The 18,693-nt window shown below is 40.2% G+C and overlaps 1 protein-coding gene across 3 annotated transcripts in view; it reads right to left on the bottom strand.

Moving 5' to 3' along the window:
- fstl5 (follistatin-like 5) overlaps window positions 1-18,693 on the bottom strand; it is a 151,067-nt gene that overhangs the window by 101,966 nt on the left and 30,408 nt on the right. The gene's annotated exons all lie outside the window — the stretch shown is intronic.

Here is an 18,693-nt window from a genome sequence, read left to right as displayed (position 1 = left end):
ATTTAAATAAATACAAGAAGAGCATTTCACTGCCTGAAATGTTTAAACACACATCTTCACACAAAGACCACTCCTCACTTCAACAGTGTTTCTGAAGGAAAGCTCTGACACAACACATTATGCAGAATCAGAGCAAACATCCCTGTGAAACTTATAAATAAATATAAATTCAATAAGTGTCCTTGCGCATATTTAGTGATTTATCAACCTATCACAAGGAGGAGATATGTTTACAAGAAGACACTTAAATTATATCTTTTGCCTCCAAGTATAAATTAAGTTTGAGTTTTTTATACATTTATTTTTAACCCTGTTTTTAAATGCTGTGAATTTGGAGGAAAACAAACCATCCAGGTATTTTGTTTAGACCTATAGAAGGATAGGTCATAACAGTTATATTTGCTAAGTATTTATTATAGAAAATATCAGTTTTCCTTTTCAAAACCACTCCTGAAACCTCAAGCAAGATTACCGTTATGATGATTATGTTTAGGAGAACCAAAACAGGGTTAACCTTAGAAATTATTCTGGTCTTAACTGTAGAACAAAGTCTTAACACATATATGGGAACATGTTACCCATAATTCATAGAACCTAGGGTTGTGCTGTATTTACCCTATGGAAAAGACACAACTTAACTGAGGCGCATACTTGCTTCCGCAAACTTCACTCTCCCATGGCACACTGTGCTTCACTGATCAATAAACACTGACGAGCGAGTGGTGCTGCACTGTGTTAATTATGATCAATGATGAATGTGGCTCTAAACATAATGGTATGCAGATATTACTAAAACAATAAGTCAGGTGACATCCCGTGTTCTCAGACAGGCCTTAGTAAATGTTCATATTATTGTACGAAATGAAATGGCTTCCTAGCTCAGATTCATCACAGATTGTGAAGTTAGTATGCCTTAAAAAAAGAACTGTTGTTTTTTCCACCTTTTCTACACAGCCTTGTATAATCATATAATGAGCTACAGGTGTGGAATAGCAGAGTGTTGTTTCCTCAGGTAAAACTTATTATTAACCACATGAGGAATAGAGATTTAAAAAAAAATATATATATATATATATATATATATATATATATTGTATAATGGTAAAGCCTGCTGTGCACCACTGAGAAAGCAGGTAACATAAATCACTTCTCAGAGGTATGTCTTTCAATGAAGAAAGAGCTATGTTTTAGCAGGCTGCGGATACAGTTAACAGAGCAATGTAAAGTGTCACATCCCTAACATATCCCCACACTCAGTGCTGTGTTCTCCTCCAGCCGTCACAGAGGGTTCAGACAAGATATGAGTGTGTACACTGTGACCCGATTGGAGACAGTCAATTTGCTAGTTTATTAAATCCCTGCGGTAGCCGGGCATAATGATTATTCAGTGAATTTGTGTCGCATAGCCAGGCATCCTCTGCCACCAGCAGGGTCAGCGAAGGGCACAGTCATTTGTTATCAGTATGCACATCCAATGGTGCGGTCATCAGCTGACATGGCAGACAAATGAGGAGTTGTGCACAGCCATTCATTTATTGATGACCTATTACTTTCCCCGAGCGTGGACAGAAATACATGATGTTCAGAGTTGGATGTGAACCTGAGGGTTGTTGTTAAAATGTTGAGCGTTATCTGCATTTGTAAACAACAACCAGGGGCATAGATCATGGAAAGGGTGGATTTGTTTGGATTAGACTACAAAAATGTTAGCCTGGGTGCCAGCCGAATTTAGCCCCGCCCATAACATTTTTGGTCGGGAAGTTCGGTCTGGCTCTGCTCCGTTGGGGAAACATTATCTCCGATCTTGCGACAGTCGAACCAATCAGATTGCCAGGGCGGGCTTTATACGATGATGGACAGATGATCAACAGGGACGTAATCGAACGTCCTAAAGAGCGCTGGGTTGAATACAAACATGACTGCCGCTGGAGAGCGAGGATGTTTAGATTCTGCCATCGAGTCTGTTCTACATGATCTCAACATTGCATTCATTTTGAAAGACGAACAGAGGAACGCGATCAAGGCTTTTATCGATCGAAAATATGATGTTGCCGTCCTTCCTACATGAGTTCCGTTGACAACAAGTGTGTGTCGCTTAATCTACGTCACATACTACGTTGCTCTGATTGGTTGTAGGTCTATCCAATTGAGCGAAGAGGCATTTTTTTTTCCTGGTTCGGTTGAAACACGCCCCATAATCAAAGCTCTATGGATCAGTTTCAGACTCACTTTCTGAATAGAATCGTGAGTATGACGTAGTCAGGCTACAAAAATATATGTAATACACTTAAAATTCTATTTATTTTGCAAAAAACATTTTAGTTAACAGGTTAAAATCTACAGTCTAGAGAATAAATATACGTACATTTTTACATTTGTTATTGATTTATTTTGTGTATCTTAATATTCCAGCAGGCAAAATTGGTACAATGCATCAGGGTATTAAAAAGAAAGGCGATTTAGTAGGGTTAGCGATCACTTTTATCCCCAAATAAGCTACCCTAAATCTATTCCTAACCAACATGTACTGTATGTGCTTGCGTAAATCTACGGTCATGTACCTTATTACCGGAAAAAAACATGCCTCTACATACCCATCAATTCACATTAAAAGAGGGATTGAGATGAATGCTACTCCAATCCCACTGTATGAGCAACACATAAATGTTCCTATTATAGAAGAGGATGGAGCATGGAAGTGAAAACCTTGCTATATTTATTTGAATGTGAATAATATAAAGATATTTGGTCCCTGAAATCATTGAATAATCTTGATGTATAAAATAATTGTGATGATAATTAAGGCTACACTTGTGCAACCCTTATGAAATGAATGCAAATGTCTGTAAAAATTATAATAACCTTGTTTGTTTGTGAACTGGTTGTAAATTGTCTCATTAAACACAAAAGCAGGAAGAGAACACGCCTCACACAGGTAAACTGTTAACCTTTAGTCAAAGCATGTAGGCAACACCAAGGTCCTGACATGTGTGACTCCAGTCCATCATTTGAAGGGCATCATGCACCTTCCACGCATGCATAATGAGGGAAACAACGTGTAGAGAGGCGTACATAAACATGGCCGAGATGCTCATTGCACTAAATTAAAATCCTTACTTTCACAGCATAAGACAGAGGAAGTAACGCAAAGCAATACAATGTAAACTGCTGTTACGAGAGCTGAATGCTGAATCTAAAAATGGTCAACACAACTTCAGCAATATTCACTCTTAGATATGCATCTTTTTTTGCTAACAAGCTATACTGCGTTTCCTATTTCTGCCTGGCTTTTTCCTCCTTCCTTCCTAAACTAAGAAGGTTCGCCTGGTACCCATCTGATGTTTTCCATTACAGCAGCTCGGAGTCCTGGGGGAGAGAGCAGAGTGTGGTAAACAACAGTCAGAGGCTCTAAGCTCACTGGGTGCACAGTTAAGCTGGCCCACAAGGCGCACCAACGAGTACAAGGGGATGCAAATCTGAATAAACAACTACTAAAACAATGCTGAAACTTTACATTGCACAGAAACAATGTCACATTCCCTAACACAGGCTGACACTTTGCTCCATTATGTTATTTGAAAGTCCCAGCAGATGTTGAGCAGGTACATAGGGCTTTGGAGTAGCAAATACTAAAATAACAAGCAGTTATATAGAGTATTTTTAGCCAACCTGTTGTCATGCAAGGAAACAGTTTAATGTACGCCTTCATTCTGCCATCACGCAGGGTTTTCACCCACAGTGACTGAATTAAATGGAGACCATTAGCAGTGTCTCAGGGAACGGCAAGCTGCTGAATGTCACCAATTTGTTTACTATAAATTATTCGTGACATATTCATGGAGAATTAAATGTAATGGCTCGAAGCCTGTTATAATTTCAGCTAGCTTGATTTGTAGGTATGCAGAACCTTGTACCGAAGTTGTTTTTAGATTTGGATTATAAGGCCAAGCCGTAGATAGTTTTAGGAGACGCTTCACAAACCTGTAATTATCAGGGCATAATAAGCAGAAAGCTATAAAATGTCATATAAACACAGCAAATTGCATAATTATGTGTCATAACTTAAACTGTCTGCACTACATTATGTTAAGCCAGTGAAAATGTCTCTCTTATTCATTTGGAAATCATTATAATTGTTTCGGCTCAATGTATATACCCCTTGGGCTAGCAGGTCATAATCGTTTCAAGAACAAATGCAGCGCCAAATGATGCAAGTTCATGACTTTCGGATTTTACTGAGAGGCGACCTAAGGGCTTACCAGTTAACATATACAACTCCTGTGTCCAATGGAAAGAGTAATTTCCTTCATTTAGAGATCTCCTCTGTGTTGAGTCATATGCAGCAACTTCACTGGAAGTATTCTTGGCGAAGTTGTCAGGTGGTGTGAGTTATCAGAAAGACAGCCAGTTGTAGCTTTCCTATCTTCAAATTACAAACGTAAATTCCATGACTTCTCTTCTCTCTGCCCTTAAGGAGTAGACTGAAGACCTTTATCCATGGGCAACGTTACGGAGGTGTCGTGTTATCACCTGCCGAAATTCAACTCCTCTACTTCCTCCAAAGTATGCTAATTGCAGCACTATGACAACACTTCTCTCCTGGTGGCATAAACAAGTCGTGAACATTTTATGAGAAGCTATTTGAGGCATAAGAGCTTTTCCAATGCTTTGGAGACGAGCCCACGCCTCGCATCAAACCCACAATGTTTTAAACATTGATGACTTTCCTTCCACCTCAATGAGTCCGCTCCAAAGTCCTTCCTCTGAAACACAAAGCTCAAATGACACCTTAACGAGTCTGATTTTAGGTAAGTACACACCTTTCTTCGTCAATAATCACGTAATAATTGGTAAATAATATATGAAACAACTTTAGTCTCAGTTTCCCAGTGTAGCAAGAAACGATTGTGTTTGTTCTTTAGTGTGTGTGGTGGCCCTGGCCTCTTCTTTTTTTGTTTGGAATAAATGAAATGCAGGGTACTTGAACAGTTGTACTGGTATAATTAATAGCAGATTTTTTCCTTTTAAATGAAAGCAGAGCTCTGCAAACTGGTGAGCTGAAACGATGCCAGCTTTCGTATGCATCCTTGGTTCATCACTATTAAAATATAAAGCAGTTACAGTCACGTTTTAGACATGCACTTCTTTTACAAGATGGGGACAGCAAAATGCTAAATCCTGCTTCACAATTAAATCTGCGACAGTTAAAAAGTGTGAAAGGGTCAAAGCCTCTACGTGCCGACAGGATTAGCAGCACAACATAGTTTGCCTTGAATTATCACGTTCGATAGAAAGAAGGTGGATAAAAAAATACAGCAGGGGGAATTGTAATGCATTTTTCAACAAGACAGGAACAATTTCAGTGACGGTATAGAAGGCAGATATGGCATAGGGGAGTTTTAACTACTGAACATCCGTCTTGTAGCTCTGTACAAACACAGCTGTCAGGACACGAGTAAACTGTGCCCGGTCTTAGCGAATTTTAACAGAACAACACAATCATGTCACGTCCAATATATTCATAAAGTGCTGGCTGACACATTCATCACACAGCACTTCACAGAGTACAGAGAATGTCCTGTAAATACAGATTAAAACCATATAAATATACTTACTGCATGTGGAATATTCTCCAGCTTGTCATTGGTACGTGAAAAATATTGATAGCCACACAATGACTCTCCTCTATAGTGCCGTTTAAAAAGCTATGCACTTTTTTTTTTTATATTTGATTGTTTGATAAATATGCATCAGATACAAATTCACCTTTGACACTGATCCCAGGGGGGGGTAAACACTCTTTCATGCATTGCTAAAAAGCATCTCTATGATAATAAAAACAACAACTCTGAATGTATGCACACATCAATGAGGGTACACACTTTGATTCAGGATACGAACTACACCCATTATTTCTAAACTGCAATTTCTGATGCACGATACTGTTTATTTATTTATACTTATTGCATGTGTTCAAACACTCTGGAAAATGTTGATTTGAGGAGATTATCCTTTTGAGCAAGATGAGAATTTATGAACTGTGTACTGCAGAGATTATGTTTGTTTCCCCCCCTAAACCCAATGCATATATTCCACTGAAAACCGGCAGCAGGGATTAGAGAAGCAGGCATACAGTAACATTCGGTTTGATTGATAAAAATATGTCATCATGACAATAAGCAAGGCTCCAATTAAATGAATGACGCAACAACCAAGCCAACGCTAATCAAGAAAACAAAAGCATTCAAAGCAAGTAGAGATGTCATGATACCAGGAACTTAGTAGTCGATACCAATACCAGGAACGACACCAATTCACTACCACATTAACAAACATTATATAAATCGTATACTTCAACATGCACTGCTTTATTAGCTTCCCTTTCTTCTCTTGACAAAAACACATCTTAAAAGACTCTAACATAAGGAATTACCTTCTCCAAATAATTATTTTGAGTGAGTGAAACAAGAAAAAAAGAACCACAACTCAACTCTTAGGAGCCTCTCTTCACCGGCTGCTAACAGCTAGCATTAACTAGCGCTCCTTCTGCCGAATTCAACAGGGAATTGTTGTTCACAATGGAGAATCGATAGTGAGTGTACTGCATCCCAAACATACTTTCCATTGTGAGGACTGGCTGTTGGTCTCCAGCTCTGAAGGTATAACGAGGGACCTGTAGCACAGGATTTGAATGCATCTGGTTCAGTCAATGCTGCCCAACACCAACTGTGGCTCTAGTTCTGTAACTTTTTTAAAAAACAGCTTGGCCCCGGCCGTGGCGCAACGGGCTGGGGCACCTGCACCGCACGCCGGTGACCCGGGTTTGATTCCCCACCCGTGGTCCTTTCCGGATCCCATCCCGATTCTCTCTCCCACTTTCCTGTCACTCTCCACTGTCCTATCCGATTAAAGGCAAAAAAACCCCCAAAAAATAACTTAAAAAAAACTAAACAGCTATTTGGATAAACTTTAATCCCTCTGTCATATCCCTTTAACAGCAGGTACAATACCATTCCTATATTTACTTGCTCAGCTGGTCTTTTTTTTTTTTTTACTTTTAAGCTCTAGAAGACATAATGTGGCCGACACATCAGCTAATGGGAAAAATCCACACTGCATATCAACCACTCTAATGTGCACCTGCTTTTTATTGAGTTACTTCTCTGTTCAGCTTTTACAATCCACTGATATAAATAGTGTTTTCAACACTTCCATGTGCCTCAGCAGATGCTTGAATATTTTCATTTATTCAATTTGTGCATCGATTTCATTCTGTAGAGGTTTGGAATGGATCTGATTTATAAAATGCAGCTGTGTCATATACTTCAGTCATTATGGACAAAAGCATTCAAAAATGTATGGAATTGCAGTAACACGACTAAAAGAAATGTGTTACTTCCACCCTCTTACAGTGTGTGTGTGTGTGCGTGCGTGCGTGCGTGCGTGCGTGCGTGCAGAGTGGATATGAGAGCACCTGGCAGCCACTTGGCAACTTTCCGTCCCATTTAATCCCCCCCCCTCTAAGGACTGAACGTGGGCCCGGCTCCTCTCTCATCCTGTCCACATCAGGAAGCAGAACTGAGAGAGTTTCCACTGACAACCCCATTTATCAGTGATTGCTGACTAATTGTAAGCCCCCCACGTTTCTCCCATTACTACCTCACATTACACAGAGCAGTCGGGTTGGTAGGCAAAAAGTTGGGTAGTTTCTCCAATTTCAGATTTTTTTATTGCACTTTTTTGTGGTAGTGTGTTTTAAGGTTAGTGAAGGTAGTGTCTATTTTTTGGATCAAATACAGTGGGAGAACAAGTATTTGATACACTGCCGATTTTGCAGGTTTTCCCACTTACAAAGCATGCAGAGGTCTGTATTTTTTATCATAGGTACTCTTCAACTGTGAGAGACGGAATGTAAAGAAGCCCTCCTGTTCTCCACTCATTACTTGTATTAACTGCACCTGTTTGAACTCGTTACCTGTATAAAAGACACCTGTCCACACACTCAATCAAACAGACTCCAACCTCTCCACAATGGCCAAGACCAGAGAGCTGTGTATGGACATCAGGGATAAAAATGTAGACCTGCACAAGGCTGGGATGGGCTACAGGACAATAGGCAAGCAGCGTGGTGAGAAGGCAACAACTGTTGGCGCAATTATTAGAAAACGGAAGAAGTTCAAGATGACGGTCACTCTCCCTCGGTCTGGGGCTCCATGCAAGATATCGACTCGTGGGGCATCAATGATCATGAGGAACGTGAGGGATCAGCCCAGAAATACATGGCAGGACCTGGTCAATGACCTGAAGAGAGCTGGGACCACAGTCTCAAAGAAAACCATGAGTAACACACTACGCTGTCATGGATTAAAATCCTGCAGCGCACACAAGGTCCCCCTGCTCAAGCCAGTGCATGTCCTGGCCCGTCTGAAGTTTGCCAATGACTATCTGGATGATCCAGAGGAGGAATGGGAGAAGGTCATGTGGTCTGATGAGACAAAAATAGAGCTTTTTGGTCTAAACTCCACTCGCCGTGTTTGGAGGAAGAACAAGGATGAGTACAACCCCAAGAACACCATCCCAACCGTGAAGCATAGAGGTGGAAACATCATTCTTTGGGGATGCTTTTCTACAAAGGGGACAGGACGACTGCACTGTATTGAGGGGAGGATGGATGGGGCCATGTATCGCGAGATCTTGGCCAACAACCTCCTTCCCTCAGTAAGAGCATTGAAGATGGGTCGTGGCTTGGTCTTTCAGCATGACAGCGACCCGAAACACACAGCCAGGGCTACTAAGGAGTGGCTCCGTAAGAAGCATCTCAAGGTCCTGGAGTGGCCTAGCCAGTCTCCAGACCTGAACCCAATAGAAAAATCTTTGGAGGGAGCTGAAAGTCTGTATTGCCCAGTGACAGCCCGAAACCTGAAGGATCTGGAGAAGATCTGTATGGAGGAGTGGGCCAAAATCCCTGCTGCAGTGTGTGCAAACCTGGTCAAGAACTACAGGAAACGTCTGCTCTCTGTAATTGCAAACAAAGGTTTCTGTACCAAATATTAAGTTATGTTTTTCTGATGTATCAAATACTTATGTCATGCAGTAAAATGCAAATGAAGTACTTAAAAATCATACAATGTGATTTTCTGGATTTTAGTTTTAGATTCCGTCACTCACAGTTGAAGAGTACCTATGATAAAAAATACAGACCTCTACATGCTTTGAAAGTGGGAAAACCTGCAAAATCGGCAGTGTATCAAATACTTGTTCTCCCCACTGTATTAGCACACAAAAATGAGTAATCTGTCACAAAGAAAGGAGGCTTTAAAGAAAAGTTGAAGAGGTTTTCTTTAGGCTCGGGTAAAGGATAAAACCTTATTTTACAACAGAAATCAGATTAAAGAACAATGTACTGATGGGTATGTATACTGTAGGCATGTCTAAAAGTGAAAAAGGTACATTACTGTAGATATAGAGCAAGCACATACAGTACATGTTGGTTAGGAATAGATTGAATGTAGCCTATTTGGGGATAAAAGACACCGCTAAGTGGCTGAATTGCTTTTTTTGTTAATACCATGAATAGGTTTAGTTAGAATTTGATCCGAGCACTCAAAGTAATTGTGACTTTCAAATGCTAAATGCATTCATCCAAAGCATTTAGAGACCCCTCCATGTTCAGAGTAACGCTGCAGTGTGCGATTTGAGGGTATGAAGGTTAACAAATTAGATACAGAAAATTATCATAATAGAAAAGCAGCTTTCTTTCATTGAGGAAGCAATTTTAATGGTTTCCATGGACACCAGAAAAGTATTTTTAGAAGAGGAACACTTTGAAAATAAATACATTTAACATGAATTCCACTTTAATGTATGCATATGGTGTGAATCCCCACTTTTAGAGGTGATACTGCTATTACTACTACTACAGTCTAATATTTAAGATTATAAGAAGAGGGATTATTCATAAAGATGATGTTTTTCTGTCTGAAAGTGATTTTATTTGTAATGAAACTCATAAGGTTATTTGTCTCAAGTTCCAAAGCTAGACAAGGATCAAGGCTTTGCTCTATAGCCTCTGAAGTGTTATACCGTTTTAACTCAGTAGGGGCCTTTATCAAAGGGCAGAAATAGAAAAGAAAAACCAGAGTCCCCAAAAAAAGGGGGAACATGAACTGAATATTGAAGAGATTAAAGCACACGTTGCGCAGAGATTTTTTTTGTTTTCCATGATGAAACGCATAAAAGAACGTCTGATTCTAAGTCGAGAAAGAAAAAAAAAAAATTGAAGGCTTTTTGTTGTTGTCACAAACAAGCTAAGCTAAACCCCTGCTGAGAACAAGATCATACAACAAGACAAAAGCCTACCGTCAGTCACATCGACTTTTTATAACTCTCTACAAGCAAACAGTGATACCAACAGTGCAAGATGAAAGGAGTTTTGAAAGATAATGTGGAATACGAGTGAGTTAGAGACACTAAAGCCTCAGTTGTTTATCCCTCATATGGTATATTGAAGCTTCCTAAATGTACCCAAAATGCTGCCTTAGATATGATAGCTGCTGTGAGAAGATTTATGTTGAAAACTCCTGAGAAATTATTATAGAATTCATTTTCGTACTGCAAAATATAAAAAGTAATTTTCCTTTTGGACATAGCGTACAATAAAATAAGAAGAATAGCTCTGTGAAAATGGGTGTCTCTCTTTATTTAATGTTTGGACACTGATGCGGTCCTGCCATTCAGATCAAAAAATACATTAAAGTGAAGCTTGGCTGAGGGTAGGAAACGTTCCTCAAGATAATGTTCCTTCCTGTGATTACTGTGCTGACCTTCAGATGGGAAAAAGGCACTGCTGCAGCCAAGCCTTCATCATTATCCACTGTAAGCACCCAGAGTTCATGCAGATCACCAAGAAATACTGATGAATCTCAATTAGATTCGTCTCACTCCATTTAATCCTACATATTCAGGATACGGTTTGGCAAAAAGTATGGGTATCATCGTCCTGGAAGTCATTTATGCGCTGAAGATGAGTGTTGATGGTAAAACTGTTGGTCTTGCTAAGTGTGCAGCACATTATGCTTCCCTTTCGCAGTGCTGATGGTCGCCATGACACCTATCACTCTTGCTTTTTACCCTTGCGCGTGTTATTATTTTCAAATAAGCACTTTGCAAGTTCATTAAGCAATTCAAAGAGCTGGAAATAAATTGCATGTCATAACAGTATACTACGGCAAAGGCTCATAAATGTTAATATTATGGCCGAGGGGGAGTCAATCAGTCAACGTTTACGAGCATTCGTAACTCCATCCGAAGTCAGGAGTCAGACAACTGTCATTTTAACTTTTTGTATGATCGGGATTTCAAATCGGTTGAAAACTAAATATTAAATGGTAACTTGTGAAAGGGCCCAGAGGTTTTTGGTTCCTGGAGAGATTACAGTGAATTTCCTCCAGCAGAACTGATAACAGGACTGGAGTCTGGAGCTCATTTGGTTTTCAAAGAATTCAAATGCCACAGTAAAGTCCGGAGATATAAGCCTCCCGTTAACTTTCAGTGGAGCAGTTTGGGATTATTCAAGTAGACGAGCTCTTCCGCTTCTGAAAAACTATCTTTTGACTTTGAACAAGAGAGGAAAAGGCAGTCAAACAGATTTCTACTTTGTGTTGAGAAGATCATTTCTGATGGTGTGTTTTTATGTCATGCTGATTTCAGATAACTTAAAAGCCTTTATCCAAGCATTTAGATAACCACCTACAAAAAATTGGAGCAACAATTTAAAAATGGAGCATGGAGACCTTCAGTGTAAGCCCACCCTAATGCTTCTTAAAGTGCAGTGTGACCGTGAAAGATATAGCCGGATTTCTCCCCTGAGGAGGTGACAGAGTTGTACTTTTAAGTATTTAGGACACACACAACTGTCCTCTTATGGCTTAATGGGTCAAGGAGCATAAGTGGCCCGTAAAGTTACCCTGTGGGAATTCAGAAGGAAAATCCTAAAAGGCCTTCTGGTTTTTTTGTTTACTCGGCAACTCATCTAAGCCTGTAAGTGTCCGCTCATAAGCAGATGGTGCAGTGCAGTCTTCCCTCCCTGCCCAGATAAAGACTCTGTGAAAGCACAGTTACTTGATTAAGATGTACTGTACGAGAGCTTTTCAAATTATATCTTGGCAAAACAATATACTGGAAGACTCCCTGTTTGTGTCTCCTTTCACTGTGAGAGAAAAGTGCAATGCAAGGCAGGATTCACAGCTCTCCTGTACATATGACGTCTGTGACGAGTTATTAAAAGTGTATCCCGGGTCTGGAGTGTAAATTTAGAATTAATGTACAATTTAGCGCTTGGTGTTTGCTGCCTGTGAATTATTCATATGTGCCTCTGCAAGGGGCTCGGGTCTGTTGTGGGTAAGGCAGCTGTTATGCATACAAATGAATATATTATGTCAGTAATTTAAAGAATGGGAGACGACAAAGATTAGGGGAAACGAAAACATTGGTGCCAGGCAACAAAACAACATGTTAACCCACCATCGAACCTGAAAAGGTTGTACCATACCAACGGGGATAATCCAGGGTGTGTGATTGTTATTTATGGGTCATATTGTCATTAGTAATGAATTTATGTATTTGTTGCCATGGGAAAATCTGTCTTTAGTGGCCATATATTCATGCGTGGTGATGTCTGTATTTCACCGTCTTACTTAATGAACCCAAAATGCTGAATTTCCTGAATGTTAAACAAAATCTGTCTGATTATTTGTTTTATGCAAGCTTAAAAAACGTGTAGATAATGGGTGACAGCTAACAGCTAAGAAGATAGCATCCACATTAAACAGTCTGCCTTGTTTTAACAAAAGTTGCCAAAAAGCTAATAAACTCATGAATTTAAACAACGGCAGGAAAGCATTTGAGGCATATTCACATTTAAAGACAACAGTTTTATTTATCCATATAAAGTAATCCAAATTCCTGTCAAAAAGCATAACACTGCAGGGCTGATGGAGGTAGAGTGTCACATTATATTACAATGCAATGTAAATGTCACCGGCCACCAGCTCCAATAATATGAGCGTGGTGTATTGCAGTGATGAAGATGGACTGCTTTGGCATCGTCCACTGGACAGGTTCGACCCGACAAACCTGTTCAATCACTTCCCAATTTAGATTATGGAGAGCACCTCCAGATATAACATCATGCCATATTTCAGTATTACTATCCTAAACCATACCTGTAGAATTTCTGCTCGTCTCTATTTGCTAAAGTTGCATTCAGGTTCTAAAACTTCTTAAACATTAAAATCAAAGACTTTTCAAGGACTATTAAGGACCAATTCCTTCAAAGATCAAGGTTAATTAGCGTTACTTTAACACTAATGATGTTTATAATGAGAACTTGTGGTCTTAACCGAAGCCCATGGACAACAATTAAAGAGAAAAGGGTGTCAGAACTTCTTTTCTGCACAAAATATATAAATTCTAACTATTTTCCATTGAAAAAAACATTGAAAAAGGTCTTGATTCTTTACCCTCAAAGACCTTTAAACTTTAACAAACACAAGATGAAGACCTGAGCATTCACCTGGTAGCATAATGCCCAAACTGATTTGTTATTTGTTGAAATAACCACAGCGTGCAGCACTGAACGTGGTCGTAAACACCAGCTTTAATGGTGTCTTAGTCTCTCGTCTGCACAAGTCATCCCACATAACAGTGTTCCCATCGCTGACAGGTTTTACACATAATGAGGAAGGCCGGATTATCTTGAAAACTTCCACCAGGTATTTCATATGGCTAAATCAGTCAATTTATTACGTAAAATTGCATTTCTCCGGCAGCCCAAGGTCCTGCTGCAGCCTTCATAACAGCCTTGGTTAGTGTGGCACTCGTTCTTGGACTCCAATTACAGGGCATGCTGGAATCCGGCTGGCATTTGTCTGTCTTTGTATCCTCCGTGATGACATTCAGTTTGTAGAGTTTACAGGGCGCTGCATTTCCCGGATCTATAATTATTTTTTGTTTTTCTCATCCACACTAAATGTAGGAATATAATATTCTCAACGGCTCATCCTGTTCGGGGTTGTAGCACACATTAGGTGAATGATTGTGGTTAGGTGCTCCATGAACAGGTTGCCAGTCTATCGCAAGGCAATAAATATTAAATTGTGCAGACATTTCAACACGTGTTTGAGTACAGAGCAAGACCGAAAAAGGGGAATAAACCGGCCCGCAATAAAACAGGATGTCAACTGGTTTTGTATTGAATGAAGCAAAGTATGTTAAAAGTCTGAGGAAGACAAATACTTCAAAAAGATTTGTGGTATTGCTTTACATGGACATAAGAAAGCCCATAAATATAATGATTTTATTCTGCGGGAGTTTGAAACAAAGCCTTAATTCTTACCAATTCTCCACCAGGAGTTCTTCATTCCCATTAACTGCATTACTGAACTGAGCTCAGCTGTTCCTGTGTCTTTTCTAATTTCAGGTTGCTTGATGTCCACTCGAAAAGTACATGGTTACGTAGCTTGTAAAATTGAAGTTTTAACAATAAATTGACCTCAGTCGCGTAATAATGAGAAGACTCCAATGTACGGGTTGATGCTTGAATTATTTATGATGTTCTCTACACTTCGCTTGCCTTCTCGTTAACTGGCCTGGAAATGAGTTTGCTGAAAACTGGCCAAAGTGAGATCTCCCTTCCTCTTTTTTTTTTTCAGCTTAGAGAACATGGCGCATTAAAGTGAATCACAGCAGACAGCTGGGGCCGCCCTTTATGGTAATGCACCCTCTACAATTACAGCTTCGACCTTCCCTGGTGAAGAAAAATGGGGAGACGTCCATTTAGCGGCCCTTTCAAACACTTAGTGGCAGACATGTTGGGCAGAGGGATCACCTTTTGCCTGACATTGACTCTTGTTTAGAGGAGACAGAGAAGACATTAGAAAGGTGGCAGGTTGACAGATGAGATGCATCCCTCAGACAACAAGAGGACGGAGGCACATTAATGCAGCCACATCGCCCTGTGCAACCGGGGAGATGGAGCTGGTTTGGGATAACAGCGCCAACTACACATGCTACTGTTGGTTATCTTCATTAATAATCCATCTTTTGATTCATTATTTTAAGTAACTGTTTAAATGACAATAGAGAATGGTTGTTGATGTAGGCTACTTATTAATTCTACACCACATGTCGTAATGATGATGCTGTTTCAGCCGATGTTCTTTGTTCAGTTTAATCTTCTACACCAGAAGAAAAAAATCGGCAAAATGATAGGTATTAGTATTTAGACAACTTAAGTTTCCTAACTACATTTTATAAAGTTAAGTAGGAGTTTTTGATTGTATTGTTAGGTTGCTAAACCTTCACTGCACAATTTATTTTTGTTTGGAGCTCAGAGTTAAACTGAAGCTCCTCTCTTTGGTATAAAGTCAAATGTATCACCCACACTTTTAACTCCACTGCAAACTTTACCTAGCTTTTAGAGGGGAAAGTGTACATGCAGATGAACAAAAACTACCTAGTGTTAATGATGATGAGTTACTGATGTACCTTTACAAATACAAACCAAAGCACAATATCTATATTCAAACATATATGTTCTTATATACCCTAACGCTCAACCCACTGAAGTATATTGCGACAAAAACCTCCATTCCTATCAAAACTGAGACGTTGGTTTTTTTTGCAACTACACTACTGCTAAACTGATACAAGACATGCTGTGTCAAAGTATAGTAAATATTATGCAGTATATCCTTCAGCTTCTTTTAAAAACATTGGTTTATCTCCATCCTGTTACTCTCTTAGACCTGTTTTTAGCTTGGGTGGACAACTTACCACATGTGCAATGGCCACAACCACAGCAATGTTTTCCAACATCTGTCCAAGGCTTGTCACCATTCGTACATGTTGCAGTACAACACATTACTCTGGCATTAAACAAAGTGTATCTCGGGAAATATCATGCATCAGTGGCTGGTAATCTTCACTGTGAGAAACTATGCTTTTGTTATCTATCCTGCATTTAGAAGAACCTGGTAAGTGAAAACCAGGATAAATTACCATAGGAAATGTTTGCCCCGGAACGTGGTTGGTTGACTGTGTTTAAAAATGTGATTATCTGGTGAGATCTTCACATTGAGGCCGAGGGGGAGAAGATACAGTGATGTGCTCCAAATGGATTTCTTAGAGTGGAGATTTGAGTTAAAGGTGCTCTCTATGGAGGTGTTTTCTGTTGCTTTGTATTAAAAAAGAAAATACATAAATCCTAACAGGGGTGCCCAACCAGTCGATCGCGGTCTACCAGTCGATCGCGGGCTGAGTTCCAGTCGATCGCGGCCTGAGTTCCAGTCGATCGCGGGCTGAGTTCCAGTCGATCGCGAGAAAATGTTGTGTGTAGGCTATCCTCCTACTGTTGTGTAAAATAGGCCTACATTAAAACTTCCAACTTAAAACATCTTAAATAGGCACAATGAACTGCTGATCGCGTGAAGCAGTGTGTAGATTTGTACAGCTATAGTAAGGTAGCTCAGGCATAATCAAAGAACAAATCTCACGCGCTTCTTTCTATCTGCGCGCGCAGGGTATGGTTGCTAGGTTGTAACTAAGGACTCGGAAGGGCGCGAGAAGCTTGACTAGAGCGAGTGGATACTACCATGGCAGCAGAAGCTAAAACATCTAAAACTTATCATTTTCTTTCAGAGTGGGAGGAGGATTCTATTGTCGTGTATTCGAATGCCAAGTCCATCCGTCTCATCTGCAATGCAAATGTGGCTTTACCACAGAAAGGGAATTTGGAGCGGCATTTCAAAACGGTCCACAAGAGCTACGATACAAACTTCCCAGCTAAATCACCACTGCGCGCCCGAAAAGTCAAGGAATTGAAAAGTCAGCTAGCAGCACAACAGTCCATTTTTACCAGGCCCAATACCACGAGTAAGGCTGCAACCACAGCTTCTTATCGTGTCTGTCGTGTTCTTGCAAAAGGAAAGAAATCTTTCAAGGAGGGTGAGATTGTGAAAGAAGCGTTCATGGAAGCCGCAGATGCGCTTTTTGCCGATTTTAAAAATCGAAAGGAGATTGTGTCTGCTATTCAGGATGTGCAGCTATCAAGAAATTCTGTTACACGGCGATGCGAGGGAACGGCGGAGGATGTTGAACAGCAATTGAGGAATGATATCGACACATGTGAGTGTTTTTCTCTACAATTCGATGAATCCACTGATGCTGTGGATGTGGCTCAGCTATTTGTGTTCATTAGAATGGTTTTCAACAATGTGAGTGTAAAAGAAGAGCTGCTGATCATTTTGCATTTGAAAGGGCACACAAGAGGCACAGATATTGTTCAGGTTTTTATGGAATTCGTTAGTAAGTGCAAGTTGCCCCTCTTCAAACTCGTCTCCATTACAACCGATGGGGCTCCAGCAATGATTGGACGTACTGCTGGGTTCATTGGATTGTGCAAACAGTCTGAATCTTTCCCGGATTTCCTGAATTACCATTGTATAATTCACTAGCAAGGGTTGTGCGGGAAGATTTTAATTATGAAAGACGTGATGGATGTGGCTAACAAGACTGCGTGTTCTGTTCGGGCCAGGAGTCTGCAGAGGCGATTATTCCGTGCGCAACTGGAGGAGACCGGTGCAGAACACACAGATCTGCTGCTGCACACAGACTTAAGGTGAACGCTTTTCTACATTGTTGCCCGAAATTAAAGAATTTCTGAAATGTTCAAACCATGCTGAATATGCACAGCTAGAAGACAGTCAGTGGCTCTTGGATTCAGCCTTTCTTACCGATCTGACTGACAAGCTCAATAACTTGAATCTAGAGCTGCAGGGTAAGAACAAACACATCATCAACATGATCAGCTCCGTGAACACCTTTAAAAGCAAGTTGCAGCTGCTATCAAGCAGGTTGCAACAGTGTGATCTGCGGAACTTTCCACACATGGACACAGAACTTTAGCGTCAGGGCAAAGACTGTGTGGAGCTTGAGAGTGCACGATGTTATGATGATCAAGTGCAAAGCATCTTGTCAGAATTTCACAGGCGCTTTACTGACTTTGCATCCATTGAGCCTGATGTCAGTTTTCTCAGTTTTCCATTGGGGAAAATATAGATGTGGATTGTATAACGTCCAAAGTGACATCACTTTTCAACCTGGATAGCGGTGCTATTGAGAATGAGATCCTCACACTAAATAATGACATTGAGCTCAAATTAAGAGACCTGACACAAATGTCCAATTCTGGAATCTAATGCAGAAAGAGAAGTACCCCAACCTCAGACAAACTGCAAAGAATTTGGTTGCACTTTTTGGATCAACATATTTGTGTGAGTCTGCCTTTTCACATATGAAAACCATTAAGTCAAAATACAGATCCACCATGACTGATGACCACCTTGCGGCCTGCTTATGGCTGGCACTCAGCTCCTACTGTCCGGACTATGAGAGACTAGCTTCCTCCTCTCAGTGTCAGAAGTCCCACTAAGGTAGAGGACCACTTTTCCAACTTGAATTAGGCATTTTATTAATTGGGTTGTATGTTGTTGTGTTGTTACGGGCCAGTCCTAGGCCTACTTGTGCTTACTCTTTGCACGATGTACATGTACTTCAATAAATGTATTATTATTGTTAAAACTTGATCTTTTCACCATCTTTGTGTGTTATTATATAGGTGCACAATTAATTGTG

Source organism: Eleginops maclovinus, chromosome 23 (assembly GCF_036324505.1).
Source record: "Eleginops maclovinus isolate JMC-PN-2008 ecotype Puerto Natales chromosome 23, JC_Emac_rtc_rv5, whole genome shotgun sequence".
In the NCBI taxonomy this organism is placed as follows: domain Eukaryota; kingdom Metazoa; phylum Chordata; class Actinopteri; order Perciformes; family Eleginopidae; genus Eleginops; species Eleginops maclovinus.
Note: the sequence above shows the minus strand (reverse complement) of the source record. Positions and strands in the feature narration are given on the sequence as shown.